The sequence below is a fragment of the Bufo bufo genome, chromosome 1, assembly GCF_905171765.1.
Source record: "Bufo bufo chromosome 1, aBufBuf1.1, whole genome shotgun sequence".
Taxonomy (NCBI): Eukaryota; Metazoa; Chordata; class Amphibia; order Anura; family Bufonidae; genus Bufo; species Bufo bufo.
The window spans coordinates 100815635-100841558 of record NC_053389.1 but is presented as its reverse complement, the minus strand read 5'-3'; positions in this window follow the sequence as shown (position 1 = coordinate 100841558).

Genomic DNA, 25924 nt, shown 5'->3' with positions numbered 1-25924 from the left:
TAGTGCAAAGTGTGAGCGCAGACCGGTAACCTTCAGGAGGATGCAGCTGTATCCGTCTATGCAGGTTGTGCAGATGGGAGTAAACAGCCAGACTGACCCCCTGATCTCTGCCTAGGAGTCTTCCCTGCTGATCACCTGGAGGCTGCAGCGCTGAGGAGGAAGGGTGTCTAGACTGGAGCATGCGGCTCCCTATGAAGTCATTAGCCAGGCGAGCCACTTGAGGTTACGGCGTAAAGAAACCACTTCTGTTTTCTTTAAATCATGTGTGTTCTCCTATATTTCACACTGCGTTGCATAATGCCCTGTAGTGTGCCAAGAGGTGCAGTAATGGCATTCTTATGTACAGGCTGGCCATGCTTCTCTCTGTATACACCATCTCTGGTCATATACTTTAGATATCCCCCCATAGACATGCACGCTCAGCTTGGCCAAGCTTTCACATGACCGTATTAACAGGTCCGCATCCATTCCTCATTTCAATGGGGCCGCAAAAGATGCGGACAGCACACCGTGTGCTATCCGCATCCGTTGTTCCGTTCCACGGCCCCACAAAAAATGTAGAGTATGCCCTATTCTATGCGTTCCGCAAAGCAGCGTCCGTGTTTTGTGGACCGCAAAACACGGCGCAGTCGTGTTAATGCGACCTTAATCTAATGTATATAGCCAGCTTTAGGCCTCTTTCACACTACAGTATGTCCATTTCAGTGTTTTGCGTTCCGTTTTTCACGGATCCGTTGTCCCGTTTTTGGGTTCCGTTGTGTCTCCGTTTCCGTTCAGTATGTCCGCAAAAACCTTTCAGTATGGTTTCCGTATGGTTCCCGTATACGGTCCGTTTTTCACGGATCAAAAACGGAAGCCACCTGTATTTGTGCTCAGCCAAAGTTTGGCAACAAGAAACACATGGCCACAGTGGGCTGGGCCTAGCATTTGTTAATGACGGATCCGCAAAAAACGGATGACATACGGATGCCTTCCGTATGCATTCCGTTTTTTTGCGGACCCATTGACTTTAATGGAGCCACGGACCGTGATTTGCGGACAAACATAGGACATGTTCTATCTTTCCACGGCACGGAAATACTGAAATACTGAAACGGAATGCACACGGAGACACTTCAGTATTTTTTGCTGAACCATTGAAATGAATGGTTCAGTATCTGTTCCGTATACTGAACTCAAAAAACGTCCAGTATACTGAACGCAAAATACTGTAGTGTGAAAGAGGCCTTAAGAGGACCCGTTCCTTCTCCTGACATGTCTGTTTTAGTAACTACTTGCATTCCCCGTGTAATAGCAATTCAGGATCATCTATTTTTGTGCCATTCCTCCATTATTCCCACTTGAAGTTATGAATAAATTGTTAGCAGTTTGCAGAGAAGGTCCAGATGAGTGTTACCAGCTGGGGGTGCGCCCCTGCACAGTTTGAAACTGGCAGCACTGATTGGATAGTGTCAGACTGTGCAATGTAAAAGCCATCTGGATCTTCACTGTAAACTGCTGGTATTTCACTCGCAACTTCTAGCAGGAATAATAAAGGAACGGAACAAAGCAGCGTCATAAGAATAGACACTCCAGAATTATTATTGCATGGGGGATGCAATTAGTTGTAAAAAAAAACACACGAGTCAGAAGTGGTTACAGCGCCACTTTAAGATCCGGCTTTATTGACCCACTAGAGCAGGGGTCGGCAACCTTTGTCGGGGAAAAAAAAAATCAAAGTTGAAGCAAATTGCGGTCCCCCAATGCACGGAATGGCCGCACGAAGGCCGTGTGCATGAGGCCTCAGTGTGATCCCTGTCCCTGACTTTCTTAGATTTGGCTCATACGAGGAGACTTTGAGCCAGCCACAGGTCTCTCTGCAGTCAGCCTGCTTCGTGCGGGGCAGAGGACGCCATTCCTATGTGAGATCTGTTAACAAAAAAGTCAACCCAAAGACTGGCATGCAAATGCAATCTTCTTCAAACAGTCAAGTTTCTCTGGAAGTGATTTCTAACACATGAAAAGGGACTGTGTGGGAGATTTATCAAAATCCAACTTTCATTTTTCAGAACTCCTTTGCAATGAAAGGTGGAATCTGATTGGTTGCTATGGGCAACTAAGCCAACTTTAATTTACACCAGTTTGGAAGTTTCAAGTGATTTACGTAGCTTTTCACTGCTCCTTTGAATTCACCCCACGGACAATATACGGGGCACCAGTATATGGGGGACCCCTCCACCAACCATGCACGTACTGACACTGGTGTGTAGGGCAGCCCTCACTCTGTCATTTTAAAGAGGGCTCACCACTGTCAGTAAGTGCATGGTTGGTGGAGGGGTCCCCCATATACTGGCGTCCAATACACTGATACAGACAATACACCACAGTAATAATCAGAGCTTAGCCCCATGCATGCTTACCATCCTCCCCCTCCCCCCAAAGTTGTCAGCATCTTGCTCCCCATCATTCCCACATCTGCAACAGAGGTGCAAAGGGTCCCTTTAAGATGAGATAAGTGTTTTGTGACGCCAGTTGCAGTGAAGCAACAACCGGACAGAGTCCTTTTAAGGAATGGTGTTGGTACCCAGGTAAAGGAATTGCCGAGTGGTATAGGGTGGCCTATAATGTCCCTTAATGTTTTGTGCACGTGTCACGGTGCTCCTACCTGGATACGCTGGAACCCCAGGCGTTGGCTCTGAAGCAGACAAAGGGGGTAGTTTAATTGTGGAAAGAAGAATAAATTGATGACGTTTAATAACAGCTTTACTTTGCATAAACGGTTCTCCAAACTGTTTACAGACTTTGTCTTGGTCCCAGCAGGCTTCAGCATTAAAACAGTGGCAGGCAAATTCCTCTCTGCTACATCTGTTGCTCTCTGGCTCTGATCTACTGACAGGCTGGCTATATAACTCAGCTTTTGCTGTATGCTGCACTTTCCTTCTGTAGTCTGTCTCTTAAGTTACAACAGGGGCGGACACAGACAGCAGAGGGCCCCTGTGCAAAGAATGTGCCTGGGCCCCTCCACCCCCCCAGACCAAATTCTCAACCTAACCTATTCCCTCCTAATATTACAGACAGCAATACAAAACATACAAAGTAAGGCTACTTTCACACCCGCGGCACTACGATCCACCTGGACACAAACCACAGCATGCAGCGGCTTATGTCCCGCTGATTGTCTGAATTTTTGCCAGATTGTGGCCAGATCTCTACCGCACCCCATTATAGTTAATTGTGCCGACGGGCATTACGTCTGCATCCAGCAGTGCCGGATCCAGTGAATTCCGGCAGGCTGTTCTCACTAACGCAGATGTGAAAGTAGCCACATACCTTGTACATACAGTGTCGTCTTCTTAGATCTTCTCTTTCCTCATCTTCTCCTTTCAGACCAGACCACCATGATAATTCCTTTCAGCCGTATCTTCTCTCTGCAGAGTTTCACAGACAGACATCTTAGTTTCCTACTTTTCCAACATCCTCCAACCTTCTGAAAACCCCATCCTGTGCCTGCTGTGCTCCCCAATACTATACTGCAGAAACAGATAAACCCCCTGAAAATACTAGTACCAGATAGTGCCCCTTCAATAATTATTGGTACACAGTGCCCTAAAAAAATAACTGCGCCCAGCAAATAGTGTCCCTGACACTAATAAACATAATGTCCCCAAAAAATAATGATACAAAAAAATGCCCTGTTGTGTGGCAGTAAAAACAATACCTCCTCTTAGTGCCCCTAGTAGAGCCAATGTCCCTATAGTGCCCTCATAATGTGTGCTAATGCCCCCTACTGTGTGCCCCAAAAAAAAACTTAGTGCCCCCAGTTGAGCTAATGTCCCCATAGTGCCCCATAATTTTGCACCATTATAAAATACTCCTATATAGTGCCCCCAGTAGATGTCCCCATAGTGCTCCTCCCTCCCATCTGTGTCAGTAAATAATGCCCCCTAGTAGATGCCTCCATAGTGCTCCTCTCTCCCCATGTGTGCCAGTTTAATGCCCCCTAGTAGATGCCCCATAGTGCTCCTCTCCCCCCATGTGTTCCAGTATAATGCCCCCTAGTAGATGCCCCCATAGTGCTCCTCTCTCCCCTTCCCCATTCTGGGCAACAGCATAGTGTTAAAGAAAAAAATAATTAACTCACATACCTCCATGAAACTCTCAGTGAAGCGGTAAAGGCCTCTTCCAGCCTGTGTCCCGCGCTGTACGGCTCAGGCGGCGCGATGACGGCCTCTTATAGGCCTATAAGAGGAATGGGTAAGGGAAACACCTCTCCCCTGCCCGCTGCAGCATCCATCTGTATCGCTGTCCTGAGGACGGCGATACAGATGAATATAGAGATGAACGCTTCCACAATGGAAGCGCTCATCTCTCCCTGCCCTGCCACGGAACCTCTCACGGGCCTCTCTACCGCACTGGGCCCCTGTGCAGCCGAACTGGCTGCACAGGCGGTATGTCCGCCCCTGCAGGGAACTTTCTTCCTGGCTTCTGAGGCTTTAAGCTACTGCCTCCATGTCCAGCTGAGCTTAGGGTGCTCTGGCTGGCTTGGTTTGGGCTTGGGTACGTCCCAAAGAGACATGGCCCTGCACACCTTCACCTAGCTTGGGGTAAGCTAGGACTTTCCCCTAGAAGAGGGTAAGCTAAACTAACCAGGGACTGAACTCCACCCTCCCTGCAGCAAGTGGGATATGCCCACCACACCACAGAGGGGGGTTAGAATGGAAAGGAAAGCTCCATTCTCGGTACCCGTAGCTCTGCCATTTATGCTGCCACCTGCTGGTGAACCAGGCATATTACACTTGAACATAAACAGTTGCAAAATAGGAAATGCACATTATATAGGACATGGAAATAAATACATAAGATGAAGTTTTGTTAACCATAGGAGATAGTAGTGAGGTGCAGAAGTGATAATGCCACTCTGGGTCATTACACATTTCCCCCAGAAATCACATGCAGGCTACCCAAACTAGTCAAAAGCTTGCTTCCCGTCTTCCCACATCTCTCAACAGCAGGCATACCATCCTACCTCACCCCCCAAAGTTGTCACGTTTGCTCCCCATTGTCCCACCATCCTCTGCTCACCCCCAAATTAGTCACCATGCTCATTTACCTTATCCCCAAGCTCGCCAGCTTCCTTTACTCTGCCTGCTCCACCCAAGGTGACAGATTCAGATAACAGCAGCAGCGCTGCTCAGCCAGCCATGAGGTGGCAGCAGAGTGCACTTGGGGGGCTAGAGCAGCCAAAAGCGTGAGGGGCAGGCCTAGAAGACGTGCATGGCGCGTCTGACATTTCTTCATTTATTAAAGGCACAGCGTGGTGTATCACTGCGCTATAGCCAGCCCCTGAGGTAGCAGAGTCTACTCTGCTGGCTGGCGTTGTGGGAAGCATCAGGGGCAGGTGGGCATCTGACATTAATGCGTTTATTAAAGGTGCAGCCACCACAAATTGCAGTGGAGTGCCAGTAAAAAGCAGTGTGCGTGCCATCTTTGGCACGCGTGTCGGGGGTTTCCGACCCCTGCACTACAGAATCCGAGGATCCTCCAGTGGGCACAGGACACATTTGGAGCACAACACTTACTGCAAGGCACAATTCTTACCTGTGTGCACCCTAACAGCACAACCATTTTTTTAGGATGCCCCCACACTCTGCAATAAAATCCACAGGTGCAGATTTGACAAAGTTGCAGATTTTTCCGCAGGATAACAGGATGGGTATTTGTATGTGAATTATGTTGCAGATTTCTGTGCGGACTACATCTCCATTGAAATGAATGGAGACATTCAACTGCATTAAATTAGCAACAAAATATTACTTGTGTTCTGTTCCCACTGCAGAAAGCAGAACAGAACGCAGGTATTTCCATCCCCTACTCTAACACTGGGGATGTATTTATGTGGTGAATTTCGTTGCGGAAAATTTTGCAGCATGTGAGGGCACCGCTAATTGCCCCATAACATTTTTAAAAAAATGATAAATTTTGAGAAGAACTCAAAATATCTTTTGTCTACAGGCTGTATACATCTCCATGCTAAGTGACTACAAGGAAACAAAAAACTTTGTATTGTCTGATCCTGCAAACAAACTGCTGTCCATCTGCTGCCTTTTTCCATGCAAGTTTGTTATCTGCAAAGCTCCGAGTTCAAGATGTGTCTCTCTTTCTTTTCACTGTGGTTGATCTGTTTTTTGCATCCATAAAAAAACACCAATTTTTTATTTTTTTTTCCTAGAATGATGAAGTTTTTCATGGACCCATAAACTTCTGTGGACTTGTTTGGTCTGCAAAATGGACCACAGTAGTGAACATCTTTCGACTGAGCCACAGTCAAGGATGTGTGAGTAAATGGATACGTGTGCTGTCCGTGAGTCACTGACATGTGAATAAGCCCTTAGCATGAAGCAGGTGAGAATATAACTGCAGGCTATAACTATGGAGGGACATCGGTCTACATAGGAGGTGCAGACACAAAACAAATTATTAATCAAGACCATTTGCATTTAAGATGTAATTAAGGCCTCTTGCACACGACTGTATGTATTTTGTGGTCCGCAAAACACGGATCCCCCAAAAATATGGATGATGTCTGTGTGCATTCTGTAATTTGCTGAACGGAACAGCTGGCCCCTAATAGAACAGTCCTATTCTTGTCCGTAATGCAGACAATAATAGGACATCTTCTATTTTTTTTTGCGGAACGGACATGAGGACATACGGGCACAGAATGCACATGGAGAAACTTTCGTTTGTTTGTTTTTTGCGGACCCATTGAAATGAATGGTTCCACATACGGTATGCAAAAAAAAAAATGGAACGGACACGGAAAGAAAATATGTTTGTGTGAATGAGCCCTAAGGAGGTTTTCTGGGAGTAGAATCCTGATGACCTATACTCAGAACAGGTCATCAGTATCAGATCAGTGAAAGTCTGGCCTCATGCACACGACCGTTGTTGTGTTCCGTGTCCGTTGTTCCGTTTTCCGTGATTTTCTGCGGACCCATTGACTTTCAATGGGTCCGTTAAACTCGAAAAAATGCACCGTTTGTCATCCGCGTTCGTGATCCGTGTTTCCAGTCCGTCAAAAAAATATGACCTGTCCTATTTTTTTCACGGACAACGGTTCGCAGACGCATTCAAGTCAAGTTTTTTTCCTATCATTTTCAAGGCAAACTTGACTTAGATATATTTTTTTCACTTTTCATGTCTAGTGATCCTCCAAAAATCAAGGAAGACACACGGAAACAAAAACGGAAACGGATCACGGAACAACGGAACCCCGTTTTGCGGACCGTGAAAAAATACTGTCGTGTGCATGAGGCCTCTGACTGTTGAAGAAAACTAGGGAGGGGGTCATTTATTAAGGCCAGTGTTTTGGACACCAGTCTTAATAAGCCTTTTAGCTGGCGGTGGATCCACCAAAGTTATATAGAGGCACCGGACTTTATAGCCACCGTCAGTCTAAATGGAAGCCTGCTGGCTTAAATTTAGACCATTTTCTACAACTAAAACAGGTGTAGAAAATGATGAAGGAGACGGGCCTGACGGCCCTTCCCTGCCCACGCCAAGTCCACTTTTTTTAGAACTGGCGCGAGCAGGGAAAAGTCGCAGATATAGGGGCAAATAACCTTTGGGCCACAATCTGCACCAGAAATATGCCTAATATAGATAGTAAATGACCCCTAGTTGTGTATAGTTTGTACAACACAAAAAAAGAGAGCTCCATGGAATAGCACTATGTATTCAGCCACAACGCCAATTTCTTTAGACAATTGTGTAACACCCCAGAGCGGTGTTACCACTTCTGCACCTTGCTACTGTCTCTATTAGTCTAACCTCATGTCATCTTATGCATTTATTCCAGGTCCTCCACACTGTGCATTTCTAATGTTATGTAACTGTTCATGTAATGCGCCTGGTTCACTAGCAGGTGGCAGCAAATATGGCAGAGCTATAGTTAGATAGAATGGAACCTTCCATTCCATTCTAACCCCCCTCTGTGGAGAAGTGGGCTAGCCCTATTTCCTGCAGGAAGGGTGGGGACCAGTTAGTTCCAGTCTAGTTTACCCCCTGCTAGGGAAAAAGTGTGCAGGGGTACGTCTCTGCTGGACGTGCCCACGCCAGCCAGAGCACCCTAAGCTCTGCCGGCCATGGAGGCCGAAGCTTGATGCCTCAGGAGCTAGGAGGAAAGTTCCCTGGCATAACCTAGAGTCAGACTACAAAGTGAAATGCAGCATACAGAAGAAGCTGTGTTATACGGCATTTAAGGCCGCATTCCTACACCTGGGACGCGTTATATAGAGGGCCCTGGGCAGAGGCGCCCATTGCAATTGCATATAGCACACTCTCCAGTTTGACCTCATATGCATTTATGAACCTCCCAGCAGTCCATGCCATGTCCATATTTTTTTATATACACATCACCGCACAGATCCACAGAATATAAAGCGGTCAGGGACTGTGCTTGATTAGAGGGACATTTATGATCAGGGCGTAAATCTGGATGCTGACTAAGATTGCACCCGGATTCTGAAGCCTAAGGGTACGTTCACACGGCTGATTTTGACAAGATCAAAATCCATTGTGTACCAGCAGAAGAAACCTCTGTTGTTTCTGCCCCAGTTGTTCTCTCTGATTGTCATGTTCGTGGCTTAGCTCCAATTCAGTGGAGCTCAGCCACCAGCGGACAGCAGCTGCGGCTTCAGGCGGCAGCTGTCCGCACAAATCGCCAAGAAGGGACATGTCCATCCTTGGTGCAGCCGTGGCTTTAATCTGCTGCTCTGCCATCTTCAGCGATGAAAGCAATGGGAGACAAAACGCACTCGGCCACTGGCGAAATCCGCACCAATATTCTGTGGGGGAAAAAAAAACACCATGTGGGGCTCATTCAGACAAGTCCATTTCCATTTGCTGTCCGAGAAAGGACAGCACAAGGACTGAACACTAAACCATTAAAGTCAACGGTCCATTTCACATGTCCAGTCTTCTTCATGGACCATTGGTCTGTGCAGAGAAAATCCCAGCATACACTATTTTGGTGTTATTTTCATACTAGACTTGCTGATGGGTGGGTATTTTTTGACTGATGTTAAAAAAACATACTGCTGTCATATCAATGGAGAAAAATGGGAACGCAGTCGGAGACCAAACTGATTCAACAGGGAAGGAAACCGTCAGTTTTAGCAGACAGGACACACATGAGTAATACATTGTTCTTCTGATGGATCAGTGCCCCATCTGAGGAACAGGCCCTAATGCAGATCTTGACTCGAGGCCCAGGCACCCCACGATATTATCGTTATTACAATTTACAGACAGTTGTCTGGTGGTGACAGATCCTTTTAAGTGATAAACATGTTCCCTCTAAGACGTTGCCAAGGGCAGAATCCATGCCTGGTGGTTTCACGCAGTATCTCCGGCAGCAGACGTGCAGAGGAAGAGGGAGGAAAATGCTGTCAACTTATAAGGATTTATGAGATCTTTTTAGTCTTTGTCTGGACCTGAGTTCATATGAGCAGTAAACTCTGTGAAGTGGTCTGTAAAGAGCTTTTGTGGCCTCAGTTAAATGAAAAATGTAAATTATCACAAGACTTCTATAGAGGACACATCAAACGACATGGCCGTGTTTCCCACACACGCACAATCTTCCGTTTTTTTTACTGCCACTTATGTAAATGAGAATTCGTACAAACAGCTGTGCGCATTGTGTCCAAATGTGTTTCGGGATAAAAGTCACAGACAACACATGGAAAGATGCTTTCAATGGAAAGAGCCATGATTTGAGTCACTGCAAAGGGAGAAAACAAGTGGGCCCGGGGAGGGTGAAGATGGCTACTCATATGTCCTTGCACCTTGGAATCTTAAGAAAATGTACTTTTTTGCTCCTCTTAAAACTTGATAGTTCATTAAACACATTTATTCGGGGCACCTTAATGGAAAAGTCTGACCCACCGATTGTCCATTGTGTCTACTGCACGAGGGGGCTAGAGTAAAGCAAATACCGCAGGTACAGCCAAGCGTGGCGGCGTGCACAGGTGTGTGACACACATACTTCTTCAGTTTACCTAAAAAGCCATTAGTGTTTAAACCACTTGTGAAGTTATTTAGAGGAATCCTGGTCCGGGCAGCGTCAATGTGTTATTGCAGATATATGGAGAGAAAAAAATGTAAAGGGCATCTATCAGCAGATTTGTACCTATGACACTGGCTGACCTGTTACATGTGCGCTTGGCAGCTGAAGGCATCTGTGTTGGTCCCATGTTCATATGTGTCCACATTACTGAGAAAAGTGATGTTTTAATATATGCACATGAGCCTCTAGGAGCAACGGGGGTGTTGCCATTACACCTAGAGGCTCAGCTCTGTCTGTAACTGCTGCGCCATCTACACTTTGATTTACAGGGCCAGGCGTGGTGATGTTTTCAATGCCTGGACCTGTCAATCAAAGTGGAGAAGAAATGCCAGTTGCAGAGAGAGCAGAGCCTCTAGGTAAATAGCATTTTTTTCAGCAATGCGGACATACTGTATATGAACATGGGACCAACACAGATGTCTTCAGCTGCCAAGCGCATATGTAACAGGTCAGCCAGTGTCATAGGGACAAATCTGCTGACAGATGTCCTTTAAGAAGAAATGTAAACAGCAGAAGCAAGATGTGCATTTGTGTTGTGTGTGTGTGTGTGTGTGTGTATATGTATATATATATATATATATATATATATATATATACACACACTCACCTAAAGAATTATTAGGAACACCTGTTCTATTTCTCATTAATGCAATTATCTAGTCAACCAATCACATGGCAGTTGCTTCAATGCATTTAGGGGGGTGGTCCTGGTCAAGACAATCTCCTGAACTCCAAAGGTGATTTAAGCAATTTTGAGCGTGGCATGGTTGTTGGTGCCAGACGGGCCGGTCTGAGTATTTCACAATCTGCTCAGTTACTGGGATTTTCACGCACAAACATTTCTAGGGTTTACAAAGAATGGTGTGAAAAGGGAAAAACATCCAGTATGCGGCAGTCCTGTGGGCAAAAATGCCTTGTGGATGCTAGAGGTCAGAGGAGAATGGGCCGACTGATTCAAGCTGATAGAAGAGCAACGTTGACTGAAATAACCACTCGTTACAACCGAGGTATGCAGCAAAGAATTTGTGAAGCCACAACACGCACAACCTTGAGGCGGATGGGCTACAACAGCAGAAGACCCCACCGGGTACCACTCATCTCCACTACAAATAGGAAAAAGAGGCTACAATTTGCACGAGCTAACCAAAATTAGACTGTTGAAGACTGGAAAAATGTTGCCTGGTCTGATGAGTCTCGATTTCTGTTGAGACATTCAAATGGTAGAGTCCGAATTTGGCGTAAACAGAATGAGAACATGTATCCATCCTCTGATGGCTACTTCCAGCAGGATAATGCACCATGTCACAAAGCTCGAATCATTTCAAATTGGTTTCTTGAACATGACAATGAGTTCACTGTACTAAAATGGCCCCCACAGTCACCAGATCTCAACCCAATAGAGCATCTTTGGGATGTGGTGGAACGGGAGCTTCGTGCCCTGGATGTGCATCCCTCAAATCTCCATCAACTGCAAGATGCTATCCTATCAATATGGGCCAACATTTCTAAAGAATGCTATCAGCACCTTGTTGAATCAATGCCACGTAGAATTAAGGCAGTTCTGAAGGCAAAAGGGGGTCCAACACCGTATTAGTATGGTGTTCCTAATAATTCTTTAGGTGAGTGTATATATGTGTGTGTGTGTGTATATATATATATATATTACACTGAACAAAAATTTTCATGAGCTGAACTCAAAGATCTGAAACATTTTCTACATACACAAAAGACTGATTACTCTCAAATATTGTTCACAAATCTGTCTAAATCTGTGTTAGTGAGCACTTCTCCTTTGCCGAGATAATCCATCCCACCTCACAGGTGTGGTATATCAAGGTGCTGATTAGACAGCATAAATATTGCACAGGTGTGCCTTAGACTTCCCACAATAAAAGACCACTCTGAAATGTGCAGTTTGATCACACAGCACAATGCCACAGATGTCGCAACATGTGCATCCCAGACAAGAATAGGACATGTTCTATTATTTATTTTTTTTGCGGGGCCACAGAACCGAGAAATGGATGCAGACAGCACTCTGTGTGTTGTCTGCATCTTTTGCAGCGCCTTTGAAGTGAATGGGTCCGCATCTGAACTGAAAAAAGGGCCTCATGCACATGAACGTGCTTGAATGGGTCCACAATCCGGGAGATATGGTGCGGTGCAGAATGAAGGCACGGATCGGGAGCCCACGGAAGCACTATGGAGTGTTTCCGTGGGTTTTCTGTCCATGCCTCCGCACTGCAAAAAAGTATTGCATGCACTACTTTTTTGTGGTGCGGACCATCGGATGTGGATCGCGGACCCCATTCAAATAAAAGGCAAAGGGCACATAGTCAGTGACTGTGCATTACGGACCACAATTTGCGGTCATGTGCATGAGCCTATACACATGTGGATTTTTCTGTGGGTTTGATGCGGAAAAGCATTGCAGTAAACTGGCTGTCACTGGTGACTGATGCGTGGATGAACATCTGACCGAGTGCACATAAGGAATGCATGAAAATGTGGGCTGTTTAGGAAAATAGAGGAATCTTGACAGAGCATATGGATTCAGGTTTTTATGTCAATTATAGAAATTAACAATGTATCTTTAAAAGGATCTGTCTAATTAAAGAAGAAAGAAAAATAAGTTCAATATGTCCTGGATATACATTGTGTTGTTGGAAAGACAGCGAAAACCACGTGGAAATCCTCATAAACCACACTGCCATGTGCATATACCCTTAGGTTACATCCAGACAGGACGTATTTTGCTGCAGAACAATATGCGCCAAAATTGGCTTCAAAGGAGATTTCGCTGCAGACTTTACCTTATGCATTGAAAAGGATGAAATCTTTGCTGGAAATACGCACAGCAGGTGTGTACCTTACCTATGTACAGGCTTTTAAAAGTCAGATATGACAGTAAGCTCATCTACCAAAGGAGACCTCCAGCCTCTCTCATGTCTGTTCACTATGCAACTAGATTGCTATTATTTGCCATTTGTCTTTGTCAATGAAAAACGATATTCGACAGACCGTGTCGTTTTTAGACAAATGATCTGCTGCACAGGAACGATGATTTTCGGTGCTGGCGGAACGACACGACCACCTGATGAGCGAGCTCGTTCATCGGGTGATTGCTGGCACCTTTTACACACTCAGATTATCGGGAATGAGTGTTTATACAAATGCTCATCCCCGAAAATTCGCTTGATAACCAGTCCGTGTAAAAGGACCTTTATACTGAAAAGCAGAAAAAAACATTTTTACAGTAAATTCTCCGCTCAGGCATTCAGTATAAAACCACTAAACATTTATTTTAGCTCACAGCCAAAAAGGACGGAAGGAAGACATGAACCTTGTCTGTCATAAGTCAGAGTACGGGCATATGGTAAAAAGCCTTATCAGACATTTGCAGGACTTCAAGTCAATGGCTGCCTCCAATCAGCAGCATTGTGGTTGTATGAATAACCTCTTGTATGTCTAGATGGGCTTCTTCCAGACATGTTATCTTACACCCAGCAGCCACAGCAGTCTAGTCTGTCCAAATTACAATCTTCCTCTAGAAAACATTCTTTGTGGCTTGCAGGTCATGCTAACCACCACTTATATTTAGCTGAATGCCATGTCTATCAATGTGACGAGAGGTCGGAAAGAGACACCTGCCCCAGGGGGAAGAACATAATGTCAAGGCCAGTTAATATGTCACCTATTCCAGATAAAGTGTTCTTGGAAAATGATCATTAGTGTCTCTTAAGGGACCGCCCTCCATGTTGTGTAATGCTATAAATTATCATCAATACTCAAAACCCCAGAAATGTACATTTATATACAGTTGTATCTCAATAAATTAGAGTACTATCGAAAAGTTAATGTACCGGTAGTTCAGTAATTCCATTCAAAAAGTGAAACTCCTATATAGATTCATTACAGAGTGATCTATTCCAAAACACCTGCAAAGGTTTCCTAAGCCTATAAATTGTCTCTCAGTCTGGTTCAGTAGGCTACACAATCATGGAGAAAACTGCTGACTTGACAGTTGTTCAGAAGACCATCATTGACATGCTCTACAAGGAGGTTAAGCCACAAAACATCATTGCTAAAGAAGCTGGTTGTTCACAGAGTGCTGTATCCAAGTATATTAATGGAAAGTTGAGTGGAAGGAAAAAGTGTGGTAGAAAAAGGTGCACAAGCAACAGGGATAACCGCAGCCTTGAAAGGATTGTTAAGAAAAGGCCATTCAAGAACTTGGGGGAGATTCACAAGGAGTGGACTGCAGCTGGAATTAGTGTTTCACGAGCCACCACACACAGAGGTATCCAGGACATGGGCTACAACTGTCACATTCCTTGAGTCAAGCCACTCACCTAGAGACAACGTCCAAAGCGTCTTACCTGGGCTAAGGCAAAATAGGACTGGACTGTTGCTCAGTGGTCCAAAGTCATGTTTTCAGATAAAAGTAGATTTTGCATTTCATTTGAAAATCAAGGTCCCAGAGTCTGGAGGAAGAGTGGAGAGGCAAACAATCTGTCACGCTCTAATGTGGGAGGGAAACCCCACACCGAACATAGGAGGGAAAGGGGAAAGGAAATAAGGCCTGAAAACTAGGGAAGGAAGATGGATACCTCCTAGTGAAAACCCTAACCTAAGCCCTGACTGACTACCCGTATGAACAGACTCCAAAGGTAGGTGAATTCATAGACAGGAATTCCTAACGTCCTATCTAACCCTAAAGGACCCAGGTACTAATGATAGGAATGAGCATGAATCAGGTTCACCCCTGCCCCGCTGTTGATAAACACTTCAATCCCCACAGTTTTTTACTTTAGCACCACCTCAGCAGTCAGGAGAAATTTGGTACTACCAGTCAAAGACAAATGCACATTTTTTGACTCTCCTCTCACCCCTCCAAGAGTCAGATGGGAATTAAACGTCCTTTTTTTTACGCTAAATGTATGGACATACTCCGATAAAATGTTCCTCCTGTCCGCAGAAAAAAACACACTCCCTTCTTACGACCAGTATGCTTAAAAGCGGATCAAGAAGTAGCTCCCCCTAACTGCATGGGCTCGTCCCCAGACCTAAACTCAGAAGTATCTTCACCCAAAGTGTCAGAGGAGGATGATACATCATGTGATAGTACGTCCTGCGAGTAGGGGCCCCTAGATCTTTCTCTCAGGCATCTATCAATGCGTATGGCGAGAGACATAGCAGCCTCCAGAGACCCAGAAGTTTCATGAAAGGCCAAAGCGTCCTTCAGCCTCCCTGATAACCCCTGACAAAACTGGCTACTGAGAGCCATATCGTTCCACTCAGTATCCGTAGCCCACCTCCTAAACTTAGAGCAATAGATCTCAGCAGAACGATCTCCCTGACGAAGGCAACGCAGCTTGGTTTCGGTCAGGGATGTCCGATCCGGGTCGACATAAATAAGACCCAAAGCTTCGATAAATTCATCCACCGAGACTGCGATCCGGTCGGCAGAGAAAAAGCCCAAGACTGCGCATCCCCCTTAAGCAATGAAATAACCACACGAGTGTCAAGGAACCATGAACCAGACGTACAACAAGGGATAAATGAAAATAAGAAGGCTTTATTGAAAATAAAGCTGTAAAGCAAAAGTCCAAACGGATGGCGAAACCGAAGCAGAGTCTTTGCGAAGCCAGAGGTCAGGAACCAGAAGGGTAGTCAGACGAAGCCAGGATCAGGAACCAGCAGGGTAGTCAGACGAAGCCAGGATCAGGAACCAGCAGGGTAGTCAGACGAAGCCAGGATCAGGAACCAGCAGGGTAGTCGGACGAAACCAGGATCAGGAACCAGCAGGGTAGTCGGACGAAACCAGGATCAGGAACCAGAAGCAGCAGCAGTCTAGAAGCATGTGAACACAGGAGGACCAAGCAAGGAACTGAAGCCACAGACCTCCTATATATATGAGCTAGGCATCCAGCTCCTCCCAGTGGGAAGGAGGAGCCGCAGGGTGGGAGGCTACAAGAAACCCAGAAACCAAGATGGCCGCCAGCACATGTCAAACGAAGGAGAACAGCAAGAAGGTAAGACCATGACAACGAGTCCCTGTTTCTCATCCCCAGATGAGTGTGGAGATAGCCTAAAATACAGTTTGCACCCCTCCCTAAACAAAATGAAATTATCACATCCCCCAGAGAATCTGTCCGCGAGGGCACCTTTAGGCTCCAAATAGGTCTGGTCTCCACCAAGACCAACAGCCTGTGGTCTCTGAATCTGCGAGACAGTCGTGCGGAGGTCAGCTACCTCCAAAGACAGCCCTTGCAACTGTCCTGCCAGTGCAGCAATAGGATCCATAGCTGCACTCGAACAAACAAAGAAAATTACGGTTTCGGCGGTTTATAATGTTACTCTCTAGTTTGGGAGGGAAACCCTACACCGAACATAGGAGGGAAAGGGGAAAGGAAATAAGGCCTGAAAACTAGGAAAGGAAGATGGACACCTCCTAGTGAAAATATGGGTATGTCTGGGTTCAGATCTGAACCCGGACAACCCCTTTAAAGGTGTGGCCAGTACCAGAAACAACTCAGACACCTATTGATCCACAAGGTAAATATAAAATCAAACCACGTGTTGCCAGTTTCAAAGATCTCCTGCCACTCACTGTCGTGGGGACGAACGTATGTCTCAGTACTTCCGTGACACAATCCAAGCTGCTTGAGGTCCAGTGTGAAGTTTCCACAGTCAGTGATGATTTGGGGAGCCATGTCATCTACTTGTGTTGGTCCACCAGAAAATTAACGCTGGGTTCACACCAGAGCGTACTGAACGTACGCTCTGTATGCGCGATTGTACGGGCGTTTACAATCGCGCCGCGGAGACAAGCGAACGCCCATTGTTGCGCGTTCCCGGAAGTCTATGTACGGGAAGGCGTGACACTACGCCCCAAAGAAGCTCCTGAACTTCTTGGGGCGTCGGGGGCTTTTTACAGCGTGATCGTACGCGCTGTAAAACGCCCAGGTGAGAACCATGCCGATAGGGAAGCATTGGTTTCTCCCTGTTGAGCGTTTTACAGCGCGTAGGAACGCGCTGTAAAACGCTCAGGTCTGAACTGGCTGTTAAGAGCAATTCATGCTTCCCTCTGCTGAAAAGCTTTAGACCTCTTGCACATGGCCGTTCTGTGCATTTGGGGCTTCAATTTGCGGTCCCCAATGCACTGGCCCCATCCGTTGGTACTTTTGGCAGTGTGGGCAGGTGCCAAGTCCTGCTGGAAAATGAAATCAGCATCTCCATAGGGCCTCATGCACGCGGCCGTTGTCGGTCGTAGCCAGTATTGTGGGCACCGGCCGTGTGCTCCCCGCATCACAGATCCAGACCCATTCAATTTGAATGGGTCCGTGATCCGTCCGCACCATAAAAAAACAGAACAAGTGAATGGGTCGACATCCGTGACGTGGGGAGCACACGGCAACGGCCGTGTGCATGAGGTCTTATGGAGATGTTGATTTCATTTTCCAGCAGGACTTCGCACCTGCATACACTGCCAAAGTACCAATACCTGCCGCACGGATGGGGCCCGTGCATTGGGGACCGCAAATTGAAGCCCCAAATGCACAGCACAGCCTAACAACTGTGCTTGATTGGCCAGCAAACTCGCCTGACCCTATAGAGAATCTAGAGGAAGATGAGAGACACCAGACCCAACAATACAGATGAGCTGAAGGCCGCTATCAAAGCAACCTGGGCTTCCATAACACCTCAGCAGTGCCGCAGGCTGGTCGCCTCAACGCCACGCCGCATTGATGCAGTAATTCATGCAGAAGGAGCCCCGACCAAGTATTGAGTCCATATACTGTACAGACTTTTCAGCAGGCCACCATTTCTGTATAAAAATCTTTTTTTATTGGTCTTATATAATATTCTAATTTTCTGAGATCCTGACTTTTGGGTTTTCATTAGCTGTAAGCCATAATCATCAACATTAAAAGAAATGCTGACTCTGTGTGTAATGTAATGTGTCTGTAGAATATATGAGGGGCACTTTTTGACTTGAATTACTGAAATAAATTAACTTTTCAAAGATTTTCTAATTTATTGAGATGCACCTGTATTTTGGGGTCACACAACAGCTGATGCAGTGGAGTAACTTAAAACTTCTCTGCAATGCAAAATACAGTCAGGTCCATAAATATTGGGACATCGACACAAGTCTAACATTTTTGGCTCTATACACCACCACAATGGATTTGAAATTAAACTAACAAGATGTGCTTTAACTGCAGAATGTCAGCTTTATTTTGAGAGTATTTACATCCAAATCAGGTGAACGGTGTAGGAATTACAACAGTTTGCATATGTGCCTCCCACTTGTTAAGGGACCAAAAGTAATGGGACAGAATAATAATCATAAATCAAACTTTCACTTTTTAATACTTGGTTGCAAATCCTTTGCAGTCAATTAGAGCCTGAAGTCTGGAACGCATAGACCTCACCAGACGCTCTGTTTCATCCCTGGTGATGCTCAGCCAGGCCTCTACTGCAACTGTCTTCAGTTCCTGTTTGTTCTTGGGGCATTTTCCCTTCAGTTTTGTCTTCAGCAAGTGAAATGCATGCTCAATCAGATTCAGGTCAGGTGATTGACTTGGCCATTGCATAACATTCCACTTCTTTCCCTTAAAAAACTCTTTTCTTTTCTTGCTTTTTCAGTATGCTTTGGGTCATTGTCCATCTGCACTGTGAAGCGCCGTCCAATGAGTTCTGAAGCATTTGGCTGAATATGAGCAGATAATATTGCCCGAAACACTTCAGAATTCATCCTGCTGCTTTTGTCAGCAGTCAAGTCATCAATAAATACTAGAGAACCAGTTCCATTGGCAGCCATACATGCCCACGCCATGGCACTACCACCACCATGCTTCACTGATGAGGTGGTATGCTTAAGATCATGAGCAGTTCCTTTTCTTCTCCATACTCTTCTCTTCCCATCACTCTGGTACAAGCTGATCTTGGTCTCATCTGTCCATAGGATGTTGTTCCAGAACTGTGAAGGCTTTTTTAGATGTCGTTTGGCAAACTCTAATCTGACCTTCCTGTTTTCGAGGCTCACCAATGGTTTACATCTTGTGGTGAACCCACTGTATTCACTCTGGTTAAGTCTTCTCTTGATTGTTGACTTTGACACACATACTCCTACCTCCTGGAGAGTGTTCTTGATCTGGCCAACTGTTGTGAAGGGTGTTTTCTTCACCAGGGAAAGAATTCTTCGGTCATCCACCACAGTTGTTTTCCGTGGTCTTCCGGGTCTTTTGTTGTTGCTGAGCTCACTGGTGCGTTCCTTCTTTTTAAGAATCTTCCAAACAGTTGCTTTGGCCACGCCTAATGTTTTTGCGATCTCTGATGGGTTTGTTTTGTTTTTTCAGCCTAATGATGGCTTGATTCACTGATAGTGACAGCTCTTTGGATCTCATCTTGAGAGCTGACAGCAACAGATTCCAAATGCAAATGAAATGAACATTGGACCTTTTATCTGCTCATTGTAATTGGGATAATGAGGGATTAACACACACCTGGCCATGGAACAGCTGAGAAGCCAATTGTCCCATTACTTTTGGTCCCTTAACAAGTGGGAGGCACATATGCAAACTGTTGTAATTCCTACATCGTTCACCTGATTTGGATGTAAATACCCTCAAATTAAAGCTGACAGTCTGCAGTTAAAGCACATCTTGTTCGTTTTATTTCAAATCCATTGTGGTGGTGTATAGAGCCAAAAATGTTACAATTGTGTCGGTGTCCCAATATTTATGGACCTGACTGTATATTATCAGGTCCACAACTACCATTTAATAACTGATGTCTGCTTCCTCTACACCCCCTATAGCCACTCCCTGAGCAGTATCTCATGGATCCAATCCCAAGACCGGGGAAAAAAAGTACCACAACACGTGACCCCTTCCCCCCCCATGTCAATTGTGATTGAGGCTTTCTGTCGCAGATTTTGAAATGCAGAGAGTGAAAAACCCACAGTTTTTGTGTAAGGGTTTCCACAACAAAATCTGTACCATTTGGTGCAGATTTTGCTTCTGTGGAAAATTCCCAGTGGATCCAGCATGTGTGACCATACCCTTTTATTATCTCATTACAGTGATCCACAAATCCATACCAATTACTGGCTGAGGAGGGTCATGGCTGCAGCCAGTAACTGACTGAGCAGCAGTACTAAGGCCCCTTTCACACGGGCGTTGCGGATTGGGGCCGGATGCGTTCAGGGAAAATGGTGCGATTTTGACACTAAAACAAGTCAGTTTTCACTGCGATTGCGTTCCATGTTTGCGTTTTTCCGCGCGGGTGCAAAACATTGTAATGCGTTTTGCACACGCATGAGAAAAATTGGCATGTTTGGTACCCAGACCCGAACCCGGACTTCTTCACAGAAGTTCAGGTTTGGGTTAGGTGTTGTGTAGATTTTATTATTTTCCCTTATAACATGGTTATAAGGGAAAATAATAGCATTCTTAATACTGATTGGGGTAAAGGCTACAATCAATTTCTCCCTAAAGAAATGTGTAAATGATTCAGCAGGGAGGTATGTCATTTTATTATGTACATTAGATAATAGACCATTCACCCTGGTATCTGTGTATGCCCCTAATGTCGGGCAAGTGGCCTTCTGCAGGAAGCTGTTCAATAAAGTAGAGAAAATGGCGGAAGGGGAGGTCATAATGGGAGGGGACTTCAATATCCCGGTAAATGCAACGCTGGATTTTGAATCTGCAAGTGAGTGCACGCGTACAGAGCTTCAATCTACATTGTACGAGTCTGCGTTTCATGATATCTGGCGCTACCAGCACAGTGATGAGCGTGATTATACGTTTCTATCTACAGCACACCTCTCCCAGTCTCGCATAGATTACATTCTAGTCTCTAAAGGCCTCCTGCACAGGGTGTCACGGTCCGACATTGGGGGAGCAACCTGGTCAGATCACGCTCCGGTCAGTATTGAAGTGGAGGATGGGGTTCCTGCCCTACCTAGACCGCAGTGGAGATTGAATACCTATTTATTAAAATGTCCAGATAGAGTCAAAAAGAGCATAGACACTATGCAAGAATTTTTTGCATTTAATGATCTCCCTGACATCAGTGTCAACACTTTATGGCTTACGCATAAGGCGTTTATGAGAGGGGTCCTGCTACAGATGGCGGCAAGAATGAATAGAAGTAGGAACCAAGCAATACAGGATGCTCTTATCCGTTTGCAGACTGCGGAACAATGCCATAAAGTGTGTAACACTATCACTACGTTAACGGCTCTTAAAGAGTGTAGAACTGGATTGAGATCTATTCTTCTCTACCGCCAGGAATTAGGGCTGAAAAGATTAAAATCTAACTATTATCAAGCTGGGGACAGAGCAGGAGCGCTCTTGGCTCGCAGACTGAAAAGTCATAAAGCTGCGGCTAGGATAACTAGCTTAAAACATAAAGATAGAGTGGTCACTCATCCACAAGAAATAACGGACGCTTTTGCGTCATATTACTCTTCCCTTTACAATCTAAGGAAAGATGATAACACAGTACAGCCATCTGAGGAGTCAATATCTAAGTACCTAGATCCCCTAGAATTACCTAAAGTATCTGCTGATGAACTCAGTAATCTTAACAAACCATTTTCTCCAGAAGAGATATTAAAAATCATTAATGCCACACCGTCTAACAAGGCCCCTGGACCTGACGGTTTTCCAGTGGAATATTACAAAACGTTTAACACAACCTTAGTCCCTTACCTAACTAAATTATATAACTCATTTCTGGTAACGGGGAATATTCCTCCAGAAATGCTTAAAGCAACCATAGTCACTCTGCCCAAACCAGGGAAATCTCCAGACGCTCCCGAAAACTTCAGGCCAATCTCCCTACTGAATGCTGATCTCAAGCTGTTCGCTAAGCTTCTTGCCACTCGCCTCAGTAGTGTGTTGCCGGCTTTGATTAATCAGGACCAGGTAGGCTTTGTGCCAAGGAGACAATGCAGGGATGGCACTAGAAAAATGATAGATCTGATCCAAATAGCGGGTTGGTCCAGGGCCCCCACGGTATTTGTATCCCTAGACGCTGAAAAAGCATTCGATAGAGTACACTGGGGGTTCCTGGACCAGACTCTCAGGAAGTTTGGGTTTGAGGGTCATTTTCTTCAAGCTATTTTGGGGCTTTATACAGCTCCCAGTGCGAACGTCCTGGCTTCAGGTTTTTTATCTGCTCCTTTCTCAATTACAAACGGGACTAGACAGGGGTGCCCGCTGTCACCCCTGATATTCGCGCTGGTAATGGAGCCAATGGCTGAGAAGATACGTGGTTGTGAGCGGATATCGGGGATCACGGTGGGGAAACACACGCACCGCATTGGATTGTATGCAGACGACGTCATTTTGACGCTCACCAATCCTGTAAATTCATTACCAGCTGCACTAGAGATCCTGGATCAGTATACTTCCGTTTCCTATTACAAACTGAATGTTAGTAAAACTAATGTACTATCCATCAATATACCTGAAAGCATACATTCGGTTCTCAGTGTTGAGTATCCTTTCAATTGGGCATCTGAGTCGATAAGATATTTGGGAATAGAGTTATCCAGCTCACTACAAGGGATGATTTCGCTTAATCATAGATTGTTGAGAGCGGATCTTCAAAAGGATTACTCCAACTATAACAAAGGGATACTTTCATGGATAGCGAAAATCAATGTAGTAAAAATGATGGTACTCCCTAAGATCCTGTACATGTTTAGATGTATCCCGTTGAAAATCCCTAGGGCTTATATTAAACAATTGCAAGATGACATGATGGGGTTTATATGGGGAGGCTCTCATCCCAGGATCAGTAAGAATGTATTGTTTCCGGCTCTTAGGAAGGGAGGTCTGGGAGTCCCTGACCTTTACAGTTACTATATGGCTAATTTGATGGATCAGTCAATGGAATGGAGGTCACCGTCATCGCCACATAAATGGTTGATGATTGAGGAGGTGTATGTGAAAAGGGGATCGCTGAAATCCCTATTGGCAGCGTATCTACTAAAACCTTTTATCTTCCCTTTGCCATTAGACACAATGCAAGCTTCTTTGTTTGCTTGGGCTCATGGCTGTAAAAGTAGAACTTCCGTTTCTATAGAGAAGAAACAGTATCCTATAACGGTCATTGAGTACCATATCCCCACGATCCGACTTAACAGCTGGTTAAACTGTGGGATAGCTTCTTTGGGAAGCCTGTTTGAGAAGTCTGTTATACGAACCTTTGAATCTCTACACGCTAGCTTTAATTTGCCTAACTCGGTGTTTTATCAGTATCTGCAGATCCGCCATTTCCTTACATCAATCAATTTAGATACAACAGCAAATGAGAGAGATCCAATGGGTAGGATTCTTGGCGCGGATGGCCGCCTTCGTTCCAGTCTCTCTTTTTGGTACTCTTTCCTGCATTTAGTAGGTGGGGAAGCTAAGAAACCCTTTATGCACAAATGGGAGGCTGAAATGAAGAAGGAATTCACGCTGGAGGAATGGAATGACGCTTTATTTTGGTCCATAAAGTCCTCGAAATGTATAAATCACGCCGAGCAGAATAGAAAAATCCAAATGAGATGGTACCTTACCCCAAATAGGTTAGCTCATACCAATCTGGACTACTCACCGTTATGTTGGAGGGGATGCGGACAGATCGGCACACCGTATCATATGTGGTGGAGCTGTTCTGCTCTAACCAGCTTCTGGGCCTCGGTGTCAGGAATAATAAAAGAGGTTACGGGATTTACAGAGGTAATGACTCCAGAATTGGCGGTTCTTAGCATTGGGCTAGGGAATATACCTAAGGAAAGTAGGAGTATAATAGCTCATATTCTCTCAGCAGCTAAAAAGGTGATTGCTCGTAGGTGGAAGGATCTGCAATCTCTGTCGTCCTGTGAAGTTGTTAATCTGGTTAATTATCATATGCAGTGCGAGTTTACTTTCGCCTCATCTATGGTAAATAGGGTGGCGACACACAATGCATGGATGCTCTGGCTATCTAGTACATACGCGATTCCGCTTCCGCATTACCTACTTTAAAATCAAAGTATACGGGTAGCACGTACTAGTGAGTAAGATGTATTCCCTTGCTATAATATAAAATGTGTACGTTGAAATAGACAAAGAGGTAATCTATATGGAACAAGCTGTATACAATGATTGCATACTTTTATACTTGTAACTTGGTACCGTACTTTATTATTTCTTCTTTAATATAATTTATTTGTTTGTATTATTATTTTTGCTTGGTATGCACAATTTGTAAACTGTCATATTTATCATATGCAACTCAATAAAAACTTATTGTTGAAAAAAAAATAGCATTCTTAATACAGAATGCATAGTACAATAGGGCTGGAGGGGTTAAAAAAAATTAAATAAAATTTAACTCGCCTTAATCCACTTGATCGCGCAGCCCGGCTTCTCTTCTGTCTTCTTCTTTGAGGAATAGGACCTTTGATGACATCACTGCGCTCATCACATGGTCCATCACATGATCTTTTACCATGGTGATGGATAATGTGATGGACCATGTGATGAGTGCAGTGACGTCATCAAAGGTCCTTTTTCTGTGCACAGCAAAGAAGAAGACAGAAGAGAAGCCGGGCTGCGTGATCAAGTGGATTAAGGTGAGTTATATTATTTTTTTATTTTTTTAACCCCTCCAGCCCTATTGTACTATGCATTCTGTATTAAAACTCGCTCGTGTGAAAGGGGCCTAACTCTAGAGCTGGGATCAGCAACCTGCAGTACTCCAGGTGTTCTGAAACTACAACTCCCAGAGTGCTCCATTCACTTTTATGGGAGTTAGCAGAACAGCTGAGCATGTTTGCATTTTGGGAGTTGTAGTTTCACAGCAGCTGGAGTGCCGAATGTTGCTCATCCCTGTTCTAGAGTATAAGATTCAGGGCTACTCATGTTAGACTGAGTCTCCCAACCCAAAATGGTCCTGAAGTGAGCACGGACTCCAACAGACCCAATCACAGACAGTAGTCCAGAGCAGGTCCATGTTATAGGTAACAGTCCATAACCACTCTGTTAGATATCAAGGCCTCTACCTCCTTCAAACACAGATCATCCTCACTCCTAGCTAGCTCACAGCAAGTACCTCATGGCTCCGGGGTCTCCACTATACACTTAGTACGAGATGCTCTGAGATCTTTTTATTTATGGCCCAGTCCCACCTGGCACACATCCCATGTGGCACAAAGCTACATAAAACACGTGATCCCTGACTTCATCCAAGCTGCGTGCCCACTGCTACAGTCTTAAAAATACACAAAAATACAGTGGGGGTCATTTTTCCCCCCTGCGGTGGCGTAGAAAGTGCCAAATTTATCACGAGGTTCAGGCCTCGTCATAAATTAGATACACCCAGTGGCGTAGGGATCGCCATAGCAACCATAGCAGTGGCTATGGGGCCCTACGCCACTGGGGGCCCGGATTCATTTTTTATTTATTTTTTATTAACACACACAGGCACTGGCAGCCAGGCCCGACCGCCCGCCCAGTGTAGTGGGCGGGGCGTGGGCGTGGGCGGTCTGCGGCTCGGGCCTTGCTGGGGGGAAGCCGCGTCAAGTCAGGACTCAGGACTGGAGCAGGCGGGCCCGGGGCGCACTGCTGCACGAGCAGAAGATGAGGTAGGCGGTGGAGGGGGCCGGAACGGAGGCGTACCCATAGGCGTGCGCACGGGGTGTGCCTGGGCACACCCTAATCACACCCCTGTGCTCCGCCTCCTGCACTGCCAGCCGCCCCGCACTAGTGTCCGACCGCACAGCTGCTTCATCATGTCAGTGTGACATACTACATACTGCTGGAT